Below are 15000 nucleotides of genomic sequence, written 5' to 3'. Positions count from 1 at the left end.
TCATCGGAGACAGTCAGATTAGATCCTAACGTGAGTCACTCAACACCCGGCGCGTCAGGACATATCAGGACACGTTTCACATGCTTCCCCAGTGACACAGTTAAGAATATGCTTTCTTTTATTCATCGCTTTGTGTTTATCTGGTGCCACATGCTACCGTACAAATCCATTAACATTGCATTAGCAATTTAGCTGACGCTTTTATCCTTCAATCATTCAATTCAATCATAATTATTGCAATTAACGTAGGAAAAGTCACTGTACTACTACTACTCGCCTGAACTCACAAGTGCATCTCCTTTCTAAAACAAGTGACTAAGAGCATAATTAAAATACTTATTAAAAAGAAAGTTTGTTTGTAATGAAAGAGTGGATCTTCTGGCTGGGTGTTGTAGCCCTGGGCAGCTCTGGCAGCTTGCGGGCTCTTTGTGTGGATGTGAGGAAACTCTCTTAGATTTAGCTGGTAGTGTGTGAGAGACGGAAGTAAACAGAACCTACGCGTTTGTTTGTGTTCATCTGCCCACGCTGTCAACGCCTCTTTGTGTGTGTGTGTGTGTGTGTCTAGCGTGTGTGTGTGTGTGTGTCTAGCGTGTGTGTGTGTGCCCAGCGAGCGTGTGTGTGTACTGTATGTGTGTATGTTAGCAAGTTTGTGTGTGTGTGTGCCTAGCGTGTGTGTGTGTGCCCAGCGAGCATGTGTGTGTACTGTATGTGTGTATGTTAGCAAGTTTGTGTGTGTGTGTGTGTGTGTGTGTGTGTGTGTGCCTAGGGAGCGTTTGTGTGTGTGTGTGTGTGTGTGTGTGTGTGTGTGTGTGTGTGTGTGTGTGTGTGTGTGAATCACATCGCTTACGGCTCCCCTGTCTTTGTGCCCATGTGGGCGTGTGTGTGTGTGTGTGTGTGTGTGTGAGTGTGTGTGTGTGTATGTGTGAGTGACAGCTATATAGTAGTGAGGAGTGTGTAAATCTCCCCCCACTTTAAAGCACTCAACAGCAGGGCCCACATTAACACAACTTAGCACATATGTCCTGCAGACACAACAAGCACAGACTACTGCAGAATAATGAACTCTCAATCAACTGGAGAGAGAAGAGGGAGGGGGAGAGAGGGGGGACAGAGAGAGAGAGACGGAGAGACAGAGAGAGAGGGGAGAGGGTGAGGGAGGGGGGGAGAGAAAGAGAGAGGGGGGAGAGAGGGGGGGCAGAGAGAGAGAGACGGAGAGACAGAGAGAGAGGGGAGAGGGAGGGGGGGAGAGAAAGAGGGAGAGAGAGCATAACAGGCAAGAGAGAAGTAGAAAAGACAGCATCTGTAAACAAGAGATAGAAGAACTATCAACACACCCTCCGTTCACCCCTCCTCAACCTCTCTCTCCCTCTCTCTCTCTCTCTCTCTCTCTCTCTGCGCACGGAGCGATTGCATGCCTCTGTCACACATGTCTCTCATCTGGTCCTGCGAGGAGCGGAGGAGTGGCGTTCCTCTCCCGTGTAATTACACAGAGACAGCCTGGACAGGGGCGCCTGTCTCTGACAGAGAAACCCTCCCTAAACACCTCCCAACGCACCCGGGGTCTGAGAGAGAAACCCTCCCTAAACACCTACCAACGCACCCGGGGTCTGAGAGAGAAACCCTCCCTAAACACCTCCCAACGCACCCGGGGTCTGAGAGAGAAACCCTCCCTAAACACCTCCCGACGCACCCGGGGTCTGAGAGAGAAACCCTCCCTAAACACCTCCCAACGCACCCGGGGTCTGAGAGAGAAACCCTCCCTAAACAACTCCCAACGCACCCGGGTCTGAGAGAGAAACCCTCCCTAAACACCTCCCGACGTCTGAGAGAGAAACCCTCCCTAAACACCTCCCGACGCACCCGGGGTCTGAGAGAGAAACCCTCCCTAAACACCTCCCGACGCACCCGGGGTCTGAGAGAGAAACCCTCCCTAAACACCTCCCGACGCACCCGGGGTCTGAGAGAGAAACCCTCCCTAAACACCTCCCGATGCACCCGGGGTCTGAGAGAGAAACCCTCCCTAAACACCTCCCGACGCACCCGGGGTCTGAGAGAGAAACCCTCCCTAAACACCTCCCGACGCACCCGGGGTCTGAGAGAGAAACCCTCCCTAAACACCTCCCGACGCACCCGGGGTCTGAGAGAGAAACCCTCCCTAAACACCTCCCGACGCACCCGGGGTCTGAGAGAGAAACCCTCCCTAAACACCTCCCAACGCACCCGGGGTCTGAGAGAGAAACCCTCCCTAAACACCTCCCGACGCACCCGGGGTCTGAGAGAGAAACCCTCCCTAAACACCTCCCGATGCACCCGGGGTCTGAGAGAGAAACCCTCCCTAAACACCTCCCAACGCACCCGGGGTCTGAGAGAGAAACCCTCCCTAAACACCTCCCAACGCACCCGGGGTCTGAGAGAGAAACCCTCCCTAAACACCTCCCAACGCACCCGGGGTCTGAGAGAGAAACCCTCCCTAAACACCTCCCGACGCACCCGGGGTCTGAGAGAGAAACCCTCCCTAAACACCTCCCAACGCACCCGGGGTCTGAGAGAGAAACCCTCCCTAAACACCTCCCAACGCACCCGGGGTCTGAGAGAGAAACCCTCCCTAAACACCTCCCGATGCACCCGGGGTCTGAGAGAGAAACCCTCCCTAAACACCTCCCAACGCACCCGGGGTCTGAGAGAGAAACCCTCCCTAAATACCTCCCAACGCACCCGGGGTCTGAGAGAGAAACCCTCCCTAAACACCTTCCGACGCCCCGGGGTCTGAGAGAGAAACCCTCCCTAAACACCTCCCAACGCACCCGGGGTCTGAGAGAGAAACCCTCCCTAAACACCTCCCGATGCACCCGGGGTCTGAGAGAGAAACCCTCCCTAAACACCTCCCGACGCCCCGGGGTCTGAGAGCGCTGTTTCGCCCATCTGATCTACCAGGGAGCCCCTGCCGTGGAAGTCCTAATAAGTGCCATCAGCGGAGTGTTTTATTTCATTAGCACCGACGCTAACGTATGCATGGCACAGCTCCAGCAATATACTGTACACAGTCTCTGTCTCCCTTTTAACAACGCAGCCGTTCTCCTGACACATTTACTAGCTGGTGTTGCAGTCCCGGCCGTGAGTAATATCCACAGATGACCGTGGAAGCACTTCTTTATAGCGAGCCGCTAGTGTTGAGTCAAAGTCTTAATTGGTCTAAAGCACAAATTGCATTCTGGGAGGGTAATAAATGGTTCTTTGGAGGCTACTTTAACCAGGAAGAGAATTAAACCAGTAAGATATTTAAACCAGGAAGCGATTGCACTAAGACTAAAGAAGTGCTGATGTCACCAGTAGTGTAGGCCTTTTTACTGCCTGTGTGTGTGTGTGTGTGTGTGTGTGTGTGTGTGTGTGTGTGTGTGTGTGTGTGTGTGTGCACGTGTGTGCATGTCTGTACGTATGCATACTTTAATACAGTATATATATTTGACTGCATATATATTAGTATATCTTTTATGTTCTGGTGGGGGGGGAGGGGTCTTAGTTAAAGATACTTAAGGGGTCAGGGGGTCAAACAAACCCTCCTTTGAGTCCCACTGTGGTGGGAGTGTGTGAGTCAGTGTTTCTCCCTGCCTCCCTCTGTGTACTAGCAGGGCTGAGTGGTCAGCCTCGCCCAGGACCAGGCCTAGCCAATAGGCCCTGGCCTGACCCCGCTCTCTCCAGCTGCTGGACAATGGGACGCCCCGCCAACAAAGACAGCCGCTGACCTTTGACGCCCCCCGCACTCCCGACCACACAGGGCCAGCTCTGAGACGCTCTGATCTACTTCTCTCCTTGCGGCTAGAGCTGAAGCAGCAGAGGAATGTTCCCTGTTGAGCCCCGGGGCGTGTGTGAATGTGTTGTCGATCTGTGCTGCCATCTTGGTGTCAGGGAGGGGGACAGGGTGGGGCTAGGGGAGGGGACAGGACAGGGTGGGGCTAGGGGACAGGACAGGGTGGGGCTAGGGGAGGGGACAGGACGGGGCTTGGGGAAGGGACAGGACAGGGTGGGGCTAGGTAGGGCTGCTCGATTAATCGGATTTTAATCTAGATTAAGATTTGGGCTGTCAACGATCATTAAAACAAAATAATCGCCATAAAACGATTTTGCACAAATAAAGTGCACCCTACACTGCAGAGCTGTACTGTGCTTGACCCCTCCCCCACCCCCCAATGCCCCAAAACAAACACTTTAGTTCAGAGTGAGACGAGTTGTCAAGCGAGGCGCACGCATGCTCCTCTCGAACAAAACACAAGAAGAAGATTATGGCAGCAGAAAGAGAGGTGGACAAGAGAGCTAAAACAATGTCAGTGGTGTGGAAACACTATGGGTTCGCAGGGACAGATTTGGACCAAGTTGACACGGTGTGTAAAATTTGCTACGCAGTCGTAGCTGCCCCTCAAAGTACTCTTCTTAGTCCGGTTGTCGCATTCCGCTCGCTCTTGCCAGACAACAGTCCTTTCCAGCTCCATTCACTTTGCCATCAAAATAAATCGGTGTCGGCATACAGTATTTAGGAGAGGCGCTCATATTTACAAGTGTCAGATGAACACGAAACTTCACTTACATAAGCAAAGGGGTCTATTTTAACAAATGCTGGGTTTTGAAGCCTCGGCGCTACCATTAAATAACTTATTTAGACACGTTCTGTCCGAGTGAAAAAAAAATTCCGAGGTAGTCTTCTTCTGTGGTGGTGGCGGTGCTTTGAAGCTTCTTTATTTATCAGTTTTGGCACTTTTATTTATTTATTTATCAAGGTCAAGGTTCACTATTTGTCTCCCATGGGAGAAATGTATCTAATCCAAAGAACATTGTTAAAAAGAAAAGCCACTGTCAACATTTAATAAATTAATTGTTATCAAAGTCAATGTATAATTTGATTTGTTAAGACATTTTTAAAACTTTTGACATAATCGAGCAGCCCTAGGGCTAGGGGAGGGGACAGGACAGGTTTGGGCTAGGGGAGGGGGACAGGACAGGGTGGGGCTAGGGGACGGGGACAGAATAGGGTGGGGCTAGGGGAGGGGGACAGACCAGGGCTAGAGGAGGAGGACAGGACGGGGCTAGGGTAGGGGGACAGGACAGGGTTTGGCTAGGGGAGGGGACAGGACAGGGTGGGCCTAGGGGAGGGGGACAGGACAGGGTGGGGCTAGGGGAGGGGACAGGACAGGGTGGGGCTAGGGGAGGGGGACAGGACAGGGTGGGGCTAGGGGAGGGGACAGTACAGGACAGGGTGGGGCTAGGGGAGGAGGACAGGACAGGGTGGGGCTAGGGGAGGGGACAGTACAGGACAGGGTGGGGCTAGGGGAGGAGGACAGGGCAGGGTGGGGCTAGGGGAGGGGACAGTACAGGACAGGGTGGGGCTAGGGGAGGAGGACAGGGCAGGGTGGGGCTAGGGGAGGGGACAGTACAGGACAGGGTGGGGCTAGGGGAGGGGGACAGGGCAGGGTGGGGCTAGGGGAGGGGACAGTACAGGACAGGGTGGGGCTAGGGGAGGGGGACAGGGCAGGGTGGGGCTAGGGGAGGGGACAGTACAGGACAGGGTGGGGCTAGGGGAGGAGGACAGGACAGGGTGGGGCTAGGGGAGGGGACAGGACTTAGACAGATAAGCCCCCTCCGCCCCCCACCCCCCCAGTTACCTCCATTCAATCACAGCCAACACCCCACCCCTTTGTTTAGTCTGGGGATTAGGCCGCCCTAATCTCTTTAGACCATAATTCAGATTACATTTTTGTGTTATTATTATTGCAATGTCCATTCCCAACTATCCTGTTGGAATTCCTGAATTCCCTGGTGGTCTGCAGAGTTGATTAAAACTGCTGAGCGCTCCTCCAGATACATCTTACTGTACAGGCCAGCACACATACATGGGGTGCGATTTTATTAAAAACAGTGCACACACATGCGTGTGTGTGTGTGTGTGTGTGTGTGTGTGTGTGTTCAGTATGATAAATCTCAGGATCAGAACCTGATTGTATGCGATGTGATGTCTGTGGGTCAGAAATGGACGCACTTCTCAAAACAGCAGTCACAACTGTTTTTAAACATTTTTAAAGGCATAATAGTACACAGCATGAAAACAACAAGTAAAAATACAATTTATAAAATGGCAGAGACTCAACAATAAAAGCAATATTAACAAGCAAAACAACATAAGAAGAAATAAAACCAATAGGAATTACAAGTAATAAGCATATGAAAATGCTAGCCTGAGCCTATACAAGTGGATTTTAATTTATTAAATTTTTTTATGTGGTACCGACGACCCAGTGAGGGGAAAGGAGCTCCAGTGTTGGAGATAAAAAAGTAACAGCATGGGACCGTAGGACAGTGTTGGAGCTAAAACAGTAACAGCACAGTGCCCCATTGTTTTGAACCTGGACCGTAGATAACTTAACGCTGGTCAGAGGATCTGAGTAATCTTGGTTTAGACCAGCCATCACCAACAGGCGGACCGCGGTCCGGATCCGGACCCAGAAGCATCCAATCCAGACCGCGTCTATAACCTGATAAATCAATGAGAATTTCTCCCTTTTGACGGAGCGTAGGCAACTAGTTTGAGCCTGCGCAGCCTTTGTAGTATATTACGGCATTTGTTTACTATATCACGCGTCGCTAGCCAATCGAATCTGCGTGTTCATTGCCTGACGTCACCCAGTCTACACGTGACAGCCTAGCTATCGTTAACGTTACTCTAATCAGAGCGATTCGTTGGAGTTGACCAGAGAAACGTAAGGACAAACGAAGAGGGAAGAGAGATACTACAAGACAGAAGTAACGCAGCCTATACATGCCGTGCTCTAAAATAAGAAAAATAGATGCTGAAAATAGGGCGTTCCATCAAGAATGGACCAAGTTGTATATATTCATTCTCACTGCGGGTAGCTCTAAACCTGTTTGTCTCATATATTTTAAAAGCTACCTTGTTTTTAAATGTAGACCTCATTTTACTCAAGTTAGCCTAAAGTAAGTTGCGGATATACAACTGAAGTGAACAATATTTTAACGTCCATGCATATTTCACAGTAACATAGCCTACTTGCTGCTATACAATAATTTGATAGGAATATGCAAGGAAACAAATCTGTGTTGAGGGCATAAAAAACGCACGCATCACCACCGGACCCTGGCTTGAGGCCACTTTGTCAAAATGGACCTCTTAGAACTTTACTTGATAAACCCTGGTTTAGAGTATTGAAGGTCTGAGTAATATTGCTTTAGAGTATTGAAGAGCTGACTAAATTGGTTTAGAGTATTGAAGATCTGAGTAATGTTGGTGCAGAGTACTGACAATCTGAGTAATACTGGTGAAGAGTATTGAAGATCTGAGTAAACTTGGTTTAGAATATTGAAGGTAATTTCAGTTCACAGCTATTTCAGTGGCATGACTAGTTTCCTACCAGTCCTGAACAGAAACAAGCCAACCAGGCACATAAGCCAGGCTGTATTTGTCATTGTCTCCTTCCTCTTCCTCAAAATGCCCAGCCTCTTCCTCAGCCCCTATCCAGTGCTGCGCAGCAGCTGTCATCTTGGTTTAGAGTTTGGTGCTGAAGATCTGAGTCTGTAGTGCAAAAAAACTTGGGGACCGCTGATTTATATTATATTCATATCATGGAACTGAGTTAAGCTGCTACACTGGGCAGAGAAAACAGAGGAGGGATTATCAGCAGACCTCTCATTAGGGATGTGAGAGTAAGCCTCATGTTCTGGCGGAGGAACAGCCGCTTGAACGGCGATATCGAACGAGACAGTTTTGCGATCAGAGACAAAATCTTTCAAGGTGGGCGAGCTAACAGATAAACCCATAGTACAAACCAAGCCATGTGTGGGATGGGATACATTTCCGTAGGGTTACATGCACAAACACACACACACGCACACACACACACACACACACACACACACACACAGGAGCTCCTTCAACCCCCTGAGTAATGTGAGTTGCTCTGGGTGTCCTTTTAATGTTCTCTGTTTGTTTGTTTGCTTGTTTTTTCTCAATGAAGATAAATGATAGAGCGACCTCGGGGAGCAGAGCAGAGAGGGTGTGTAGTAGTGTTGCCCTCCGGCACACACAGAGAGAGGACAAGAGAGAGAGAGAGAGAGAGAGATCTCTGGTCTCCAGGTCTCCACGCCCTGTTAAACCAGTGATTCCTAATGGACCAGTCTAATATACAGATTAACCAAACAAACCAGAGTCCCATGCATGTGAGGAGGCAGGGAGGCCTGGTGTTACTGCTCATACAGTAGGGGAGAGGGGGGGGGTGAGGGGAGGCAGGGAGGCCTGGTGTTACTGCTCATACAGTAGGGGAGAGGGGGGGGGGGTGAGGGGAGGCAGGGAGGCCTGGTGTTACTGCTCATACAGTAGGGGAGAGGGGGGGGGGTTAGGGGAGGCAGGGAGGCCTGGTGTTACTGCTCGTACAGTAGGGGAGAGGGGGGGGGGGGTGAGGGGAGGCAGGGAGGCCTGGTGTTACTGCTCGTACAGTAGGGGAGAGGGGGGGGGTGAGGGGAGGCCTGGTGTTACTGCTCATACAGTAGGGGAGAGGGGGGGGGGGGTGAGGGGAGGGGAGGCAGGGAGGCCTGGTGTTACTGCTCGTACAGTAGGGGAGAGGGGGGGGGTGAGGGGAGGCAGGGAGGCCTGGTGTTACTGCTCATACAGTAGGGGAGAGGGGGGGGGGTGAGGGGAGGCAGGGAGGCCTGGTGTTACTGCTCATACAGTAGGGGAGAGGGGGGGGGGGTGAGGGGAGGGGAGGCAGGGAGGCCTGGTGTTACTGCTCGTACAGTAGGGGAGAGGGGGGGGGGGTGAGGGGAGGCAGGGAGGCCTGGTGTTACTGCTCATACAGTAGGGGAGAGGGGGGGGGTGAGGGGAGGCAGGGAGGCCTGGTGTTACTGCTCATACAGTAGGGGAGAGGGGGGGGGGGGTGAGGGGAGGCAGGGAGGCCTGGTGTTACTGCTCATACAGTAGGGGAGAGGGGGGGGGGTGAGGGGAGGCAGGGAGGCCTGGTGTTACTGCTCGTACAGTAGGGGAGAGGGGGGGGGGTGAGGGGAGGCAGGGAGGCCTGGTGTTACTGCTCGTACAGTAGGGGAGAGGGGGGGGGGTGAGGGGAGGCAGGGAGGCCTGGTGTTACTGCTCATACAGTAGGGGAGAGGGGGGGGGTGAGGGGAGGCCTGGTGTTACTGCTCGTACAGTATGGGAGAGGGGGGGGGTGAGGGGAGGCAGGGAGGCCTGGTGTTACTGCTCATACAGTAGGGGAGAGTGGGGGGGGGTGAGGGGGGGCAGGGAGGCCTGGTGTTACTGCTCATACAGTAGGGGAGAGGGGGGGGGGTGAGGGGGGGCAGGGAGGCCTGGTGTTACTGCTCATACAGTAGGGGAGAGGGGGGGGGGTGAGGGGAGGCAGGGAGGCCTGGTGTTACTGCTCATACAGTAGGGGAGAGGGGGGGGGGGGGTGAGGGGAGGCCTGGTGTTACTGCTCGTACAGTAGGGGAGAGGGGGGGGGGTGAGGGGTAGCGAGGAGGAGTGGAGGGAGGAGGGGGCTTGATTGTGGGCCAGTGTGGAGAGACTGGGCCCTTAGTGTATATTTCATCATGGTGTTCTCTTCTGAGGCTGTGAAGGGAGAGCAGCCAGCAAGCCTCTCTTAGCCTCTCCAAACTCCTCCTCGTGGTGATCAGACGAGTTCTTATTGTCCTCCACAGCCTCCACCATTATCCTCTCTTTAATCTCTCTGTTTCTGTTTCTTCTGCTCTTCACTTCACTCTAGCTCTCCTTTCATCCACCTCTCCTCTCCTCTTTCTTGTTGTGTTTTGTGGGCTCCTCTGTGAAAGACTGCCACTTAGCCCATTGCAACCTGGGACAGGGCTGTATGACTCATCTAGCATGCCCTATGACATTGAAACCTCTGACTGCGATGTATGACTTATCATCAATGCGGAGAAAGTCATCTAGGACAAAAGAGAGAGAGAGATTTGGATACTGTGGTTGGCTGGTTGGTTGGTTGGTAGATTGGTTGGTTGGGTAGGTTGTAGTATTCACTAGAAAGATCCTGATATCTTCTACTCTGCTCTGATTGGACTATGTCTGCTACCTCACAACCCTGTTCCTGCCTCAGATAGAGGTCAGGGCTCAAGGGCCCAGTCCCAGTGTCCACCCTTATGGACTCACAAACTTTGAGGCGCATTCCAGCTACTGTAAGTGTGTGAGGGCGTAAGTGTGTGAGGGCGTAAGTGTGTGAGGGTGTAAGTGTGTGAGGGCGTAAGGCTGTCGAGTGAGGGCTCTCTAGCAGACATGTTGAGCCATTTATGCCCCATAAGGCTGCACTTCTGCAGACTTTGCCTAAGGGAATTATCCACAGTTAATATTGTTGTGACGTGAAACACAGGGTCACCTGAAGAACATCCAATAAACAAGTAACCTTGATGTTCACGTTACAAGACAAAACAAAATCTGTTTTCATGTTTTCAGCTGGACTTGCTTATCTGCACAAGTAGCCTTATAATAATTTTGGTTTCAATATTTTCCTATAGGTTATCAACCCTATGGGTTTGTAGGATATAATTAGATTTGTTTGAAACTATGTAGGCTATGGTTATAAGTTACATAGATTTCTGTTACCATAAATCATATGATTCCTCAGTTAAAAATCTTTACGACATTAATCATCCATCTCGGCTCTTTGAATTGAGATTTCCAGCATGAATATGGAAAGTGTTGTGTGGTATTTGTGCAGAAATCTGTGTTGTCATTCTTGAGTAAATACTTTTGGATTCATCACAAAGAAAGACAGGCAGTAATGTAGTTGGCTTATGACCACAAGGTTAACACAGAAGGTTGTGAATAAATAAAAAGTCCTAAACCCACAATAGTAAGAAATATGTTTTGGCATCAATGTAACGTGAACAGGAAAGATTCTGAAAATGTACTAGTTTTTTCCACAGTAGCCTACTGTAGGTACTGGGTATGCAATGTTTCTGGACCTGACGGGCGAATATTACTTCTACTAAGTGTACCGCTAGCTAAGAAACATTAGCTAACGTTTTTGGGTTGAGGAGACAAACATCTCAGAATGGGCTTGTATGCGGCTGCTAGTCTAGTAATTTTAAAAAGAGACCAGATCAACTTTCGCTTTCACATTAGCCGCACACCATCAGGCTCTCCTCTGTACTTTCACATAGACCTTCTAGTTGGAAAAAAACAGACATTATAGGCTACAGTACATCCACAATCTCTTGAAAATTGACCATTTCCAGTTTGATTTTATGAATATATGTTGTACCACTATAAACTAGAGGATTGATAGTAGCCTACCAAATTGAATCAAAAATTCGAAATGTCTTAAAAATATTTTTTTGCTGTTTGGTTAGTGCTACTTGCTAGGTTAGCTAGTGCTAGCCATAACCACCACGCCTTGTTGAAGTCAGTTGCTTGTTGTATAGCCAGTCAGTTTCTTAGATGCCAGCATTCTTTGCCAGGTTTGCAATAAACACTTTTGCACGCACCCCTTTGTACCATTCATGGTAGTGGCTACAGTAGCTAATCTTAGTTTACCATATTTGTCACACAAGCTGCTGGCCAGTCTGCTATTTGCTACTGTAGCTAGCCAGCCAGATTGTTTTGCCAGCTCAGTCAGCTAGATAGAAAAACGCAAAACACATGCAGATATAGATAGCTAAGCTTATGATAGTCTTGGATCAAGACTTAAAGAAACATTTTTGTCCATCAGGTGTGTTTATTTTGCCTAATGCCTGTGTATCCTGCTGTTTTACAGTCACTGAGCTAGGCTACCTGATACTGTATTAAAGGGCAATGCTCGTTTTTGACAACCTGGACCTTATTTACGACATATTATAAGAAGTTTGACTCACCGAGATCACTTTTGTGTAGTTCGGAGGCCTGTAAAAGAAATTTAAAATCCAGCGCGAGCCAGTATATCCATGTAATGACGGTGATCAGGGCACCGAGAATGCAGTTTCTCAAAATCTATTTTCGGCCGCTAAACGGTTGTTTTCATCAATCAGATTGGATGAATCGACAGTTGAGATTCCTCAACGCGAGCCATTGTTGTGGGTTTCAAATACGGGGTCTTAAGCCTCTGTAATATGATCTACACGCCTTTCCCCACTTGCTCCAGCACGCATGCGCACAGGCCAGCGCGCAGACTGGCTATTCCCCGGCTCACATTCTCTGCGCTACGATCGGATTGTTGCTGACGAATGACGACGACAATATTCTCGGCACCAACAACGATCGTAGCGCAGAGAATGTGAGCCGGAGATCGGTGCCCCGATCACCGTCATTACATGGATATACTGGCTCGCGCTGGATTTTACATTTCTTCTACAGGCCTCCGAACTACACAAAAGTGATCTCGGTGAGTCAAACTTCTTATAATATGTCATAAATAAGGTCCAGGTTGTCAAAAACGAGCATTGCCCTTTAAGGTCTCATAATCTTTCTTTCATAGTACATTATCAGACAGAAGATGATGTTCTTAATAAGGTAAGCTGTACTGTATGTTGAGGTAGGCTACATGGGATTTTTATTTTTTTACCGTGGTATCAATGTGTTATTATTTTTATATTGGGTATCAAGAATCATGGAATTTCACTGGTATTGATATCGACTACTACATGTTTGGTATTGTGACATCCCTACAATGTGACGTCCCTTTCCTTTTTATACCATTTTGAGCCCTCGCAGCCTCTCACACTCAACCACTTTTACCAGGTGACGTCAATAAGTCTGTGAGGGCTCAGGGCTTGAGGGTTCAAGGGGGGACATTGGGATTGGGCCAAGGTTGAGGTCACAATGCAGGTCAATGACCTCATAGAATGAAGCTGGAGGTTTCAGGCCCCTCCCCCTCTGTTCTCTGCCGTTCAGGAGTGGTGCACAGACAGCTTAGCGGTCGAGTCGACCACATGGGGACCACGACCTCCAACCTCCAGAGTACTGGCCTACCCACTGGCTGGATCAATGCTTTATCATATAACGTGGTCCGATCAATCCTCTAACTGGATTCTGGCCCAGATCACAGGTGCGGTCTGTGTTTGCCCAGGAGAAAACCAGAATCTGATTGAGTTTCCACCTGATTCTGTTTGCTAGCAGCCAGGGTTTCCAAGTAAAGTCTTTTGACGCATTGTGATGCCAAGTGGAGTTTGGATGTTTAGAGCCTTGCGTCTTGTGTTCGCACTTCAATATTTAAACACCCCCCTAACCCCATTAGTGCATTGCAAAGGTAGCAGTTTGGAGCCCGCATCTGAAGGCTCTCATAGACATTAATCAGACTGAAACACTGTTTGAACCCTTTCAGAGACATTCTCCTCTCTCTGTATGTTGTGCTTTAAAGGTGGTTCACATATTCTTTGCTCTATCCCTTTAACCCTTTACCTTTTAGGAGTGTGTAATTCTTCAGGTAGGAGTGTGTAGTTACATGTAGGACTGTGTAACTCTTCAGGTAAGAGTGTGTAGTTACATGTAGGACTGTGTAACTCTTCAGGTAAGAGTGTGTAGTTACATGTACTGTAGGACTGTGTGGTTAATTGTCAGGAAGGTCTCATATAAGGTGAAGAAGAGCTATGGAGGTTGTAGTTGGTCCATTTCAAGGTTTGTGTGTGTGTGTGTGTGTGTGTGTGTGTGTGTGTGTGTGTGTGTGTGCGCTCGCACACACATGCGTGTTTGTGCGTGCGTGAGTGTGTTTCAGATTTTCCTATAGCTGTCATTGCTTTAACTCTGATTTTACCCAGCGATTATGAAAAAATAATCTATTCTGACTGGACAGAATAATCCAGAACAAGAGTTGGCTGAAGGTATGTGTGTGTGTGTGTGTGTGTGTGTGTGTGTGTGTGTGTGTGTGTGTGTGTGTGTGTGTGTGTGTGTGTGCATGCAGGGACCCAACCCCCCATACATCTCCCATAGACAGTTGGACACTCTATAGATTGCCTCATAAATCCTAAACGAAATAATCAGATCCAGCCTCCCTCATGTGCGTCTGTGTGTGTGTATGTGTGTGCGTGTGTGCATACGTGTGTGCGTGTGTGTGTGTGTGCGCATGTGTTCATGCATGCATGTGTGTGTGTGTGTTTGTGTGTGTGTGCACTCCAAAATGATGTGTTTGTGAGGGCTCCAGCTTGGTCAGATGTTGGCTGTGGTCCTAGTCCTTGCTGGCTACATGTATGGGACTGTGGTTTTCTGTGGATTAACCCATTTCAGAGTCATTCCATTTGGCCCTTATGGTCAGCCTACCCCACTTTTCTGTGTGTGTGTGTGTGTGTGTGTGTGTGTGTGTGTGTGTGTGTGTGTGTGTGTGTGTGTGTGTGTGTGTGTGTGTGTGTGTGTGTGTGTGTCTGTCTCACCCAGTTCTGTCTGTCCTTGTTTGTGTTCATTTATCTGCTTTTCAAACAAAGCTCCTGGGCTCTTTCTCTTTCTTCCTTAAGTGATCAATAATGTGCATCTGATCTGTATCCAGGTCACCTAGGCTCCTCTCTCTCTCTCTCTCTCTCTCTCTCTCTCTCGCTCTCGCTCTCGCTCTCTCTCTCTCTTTCTCGCGCTCTCTCTCGCTCTCTCTCTCTCTCTCGCTCTCTCTCTCTCTCTCCCTCTCTCCCCCCCCCTCTCTCTCTCTCTACTCATTCTCTCATTCCCTCCCTCACCCCATCTCTCTATACCTATTCTTTCTCCATTATTCATTCTCTCCATCACTCCATCTCTCTCTTTCTGTACCCATTGTCTCTTTCCTTCTCTCTCTCTCTCTCTCTCTCTCTCTCTCTGTCTCTCTCCTGCTCGATCTCTCTGTGTATTTCTGGAACAATGATGGTGCCCATCTGGACACAGCTCTCCATGGCCGTTCCATTATTAGTTAGTCCTCATGAGCCTTAAAAATAGAACAGAATGGAGTGTCAGAATTAGTGAAGCCTTGTCTTCCTTGTCGTATCTCTCCCCTCCTCTCCCCTCCTCTCCTCTCCTCCTCTCCCCTCTTCTCCTCCTCTCCTCTCCTCTTC

General features: G+C 49.6%; 1 protein-coding gene across 1 annotated transcript in view; it reads left to right on the top strand.

Annotated features, from left to right (window-relative positions):
- The window catches only part of unc5b (unc-5 netrin receptor B), a gene marked incomplete at both ends in the record, with an annotated part of 62524 nt that overhangs the window by 5955 nt on the left and 41569 nt on the right, over positions 1 to 15000 (top strand). The gene's annotated exons all lie outside the window — the stretch shown is intronic.

The sequence above is a fragment of the Borostomias antarcticus genome (genome assembly GCF_949987555.1).
Source record: "Borostomias antarcticus genome assembly, chromosome: 2".
Taxonomy (NCBI): Eukaryota; Metazoa; Chordata; class Actinopteri; order Stomiiformes; family Stomiidae; genus Borostomias; species Borostomias antarcticus.
This window is presented reverse-complemented; position numbering and strand designations above follow the sequence as displayed.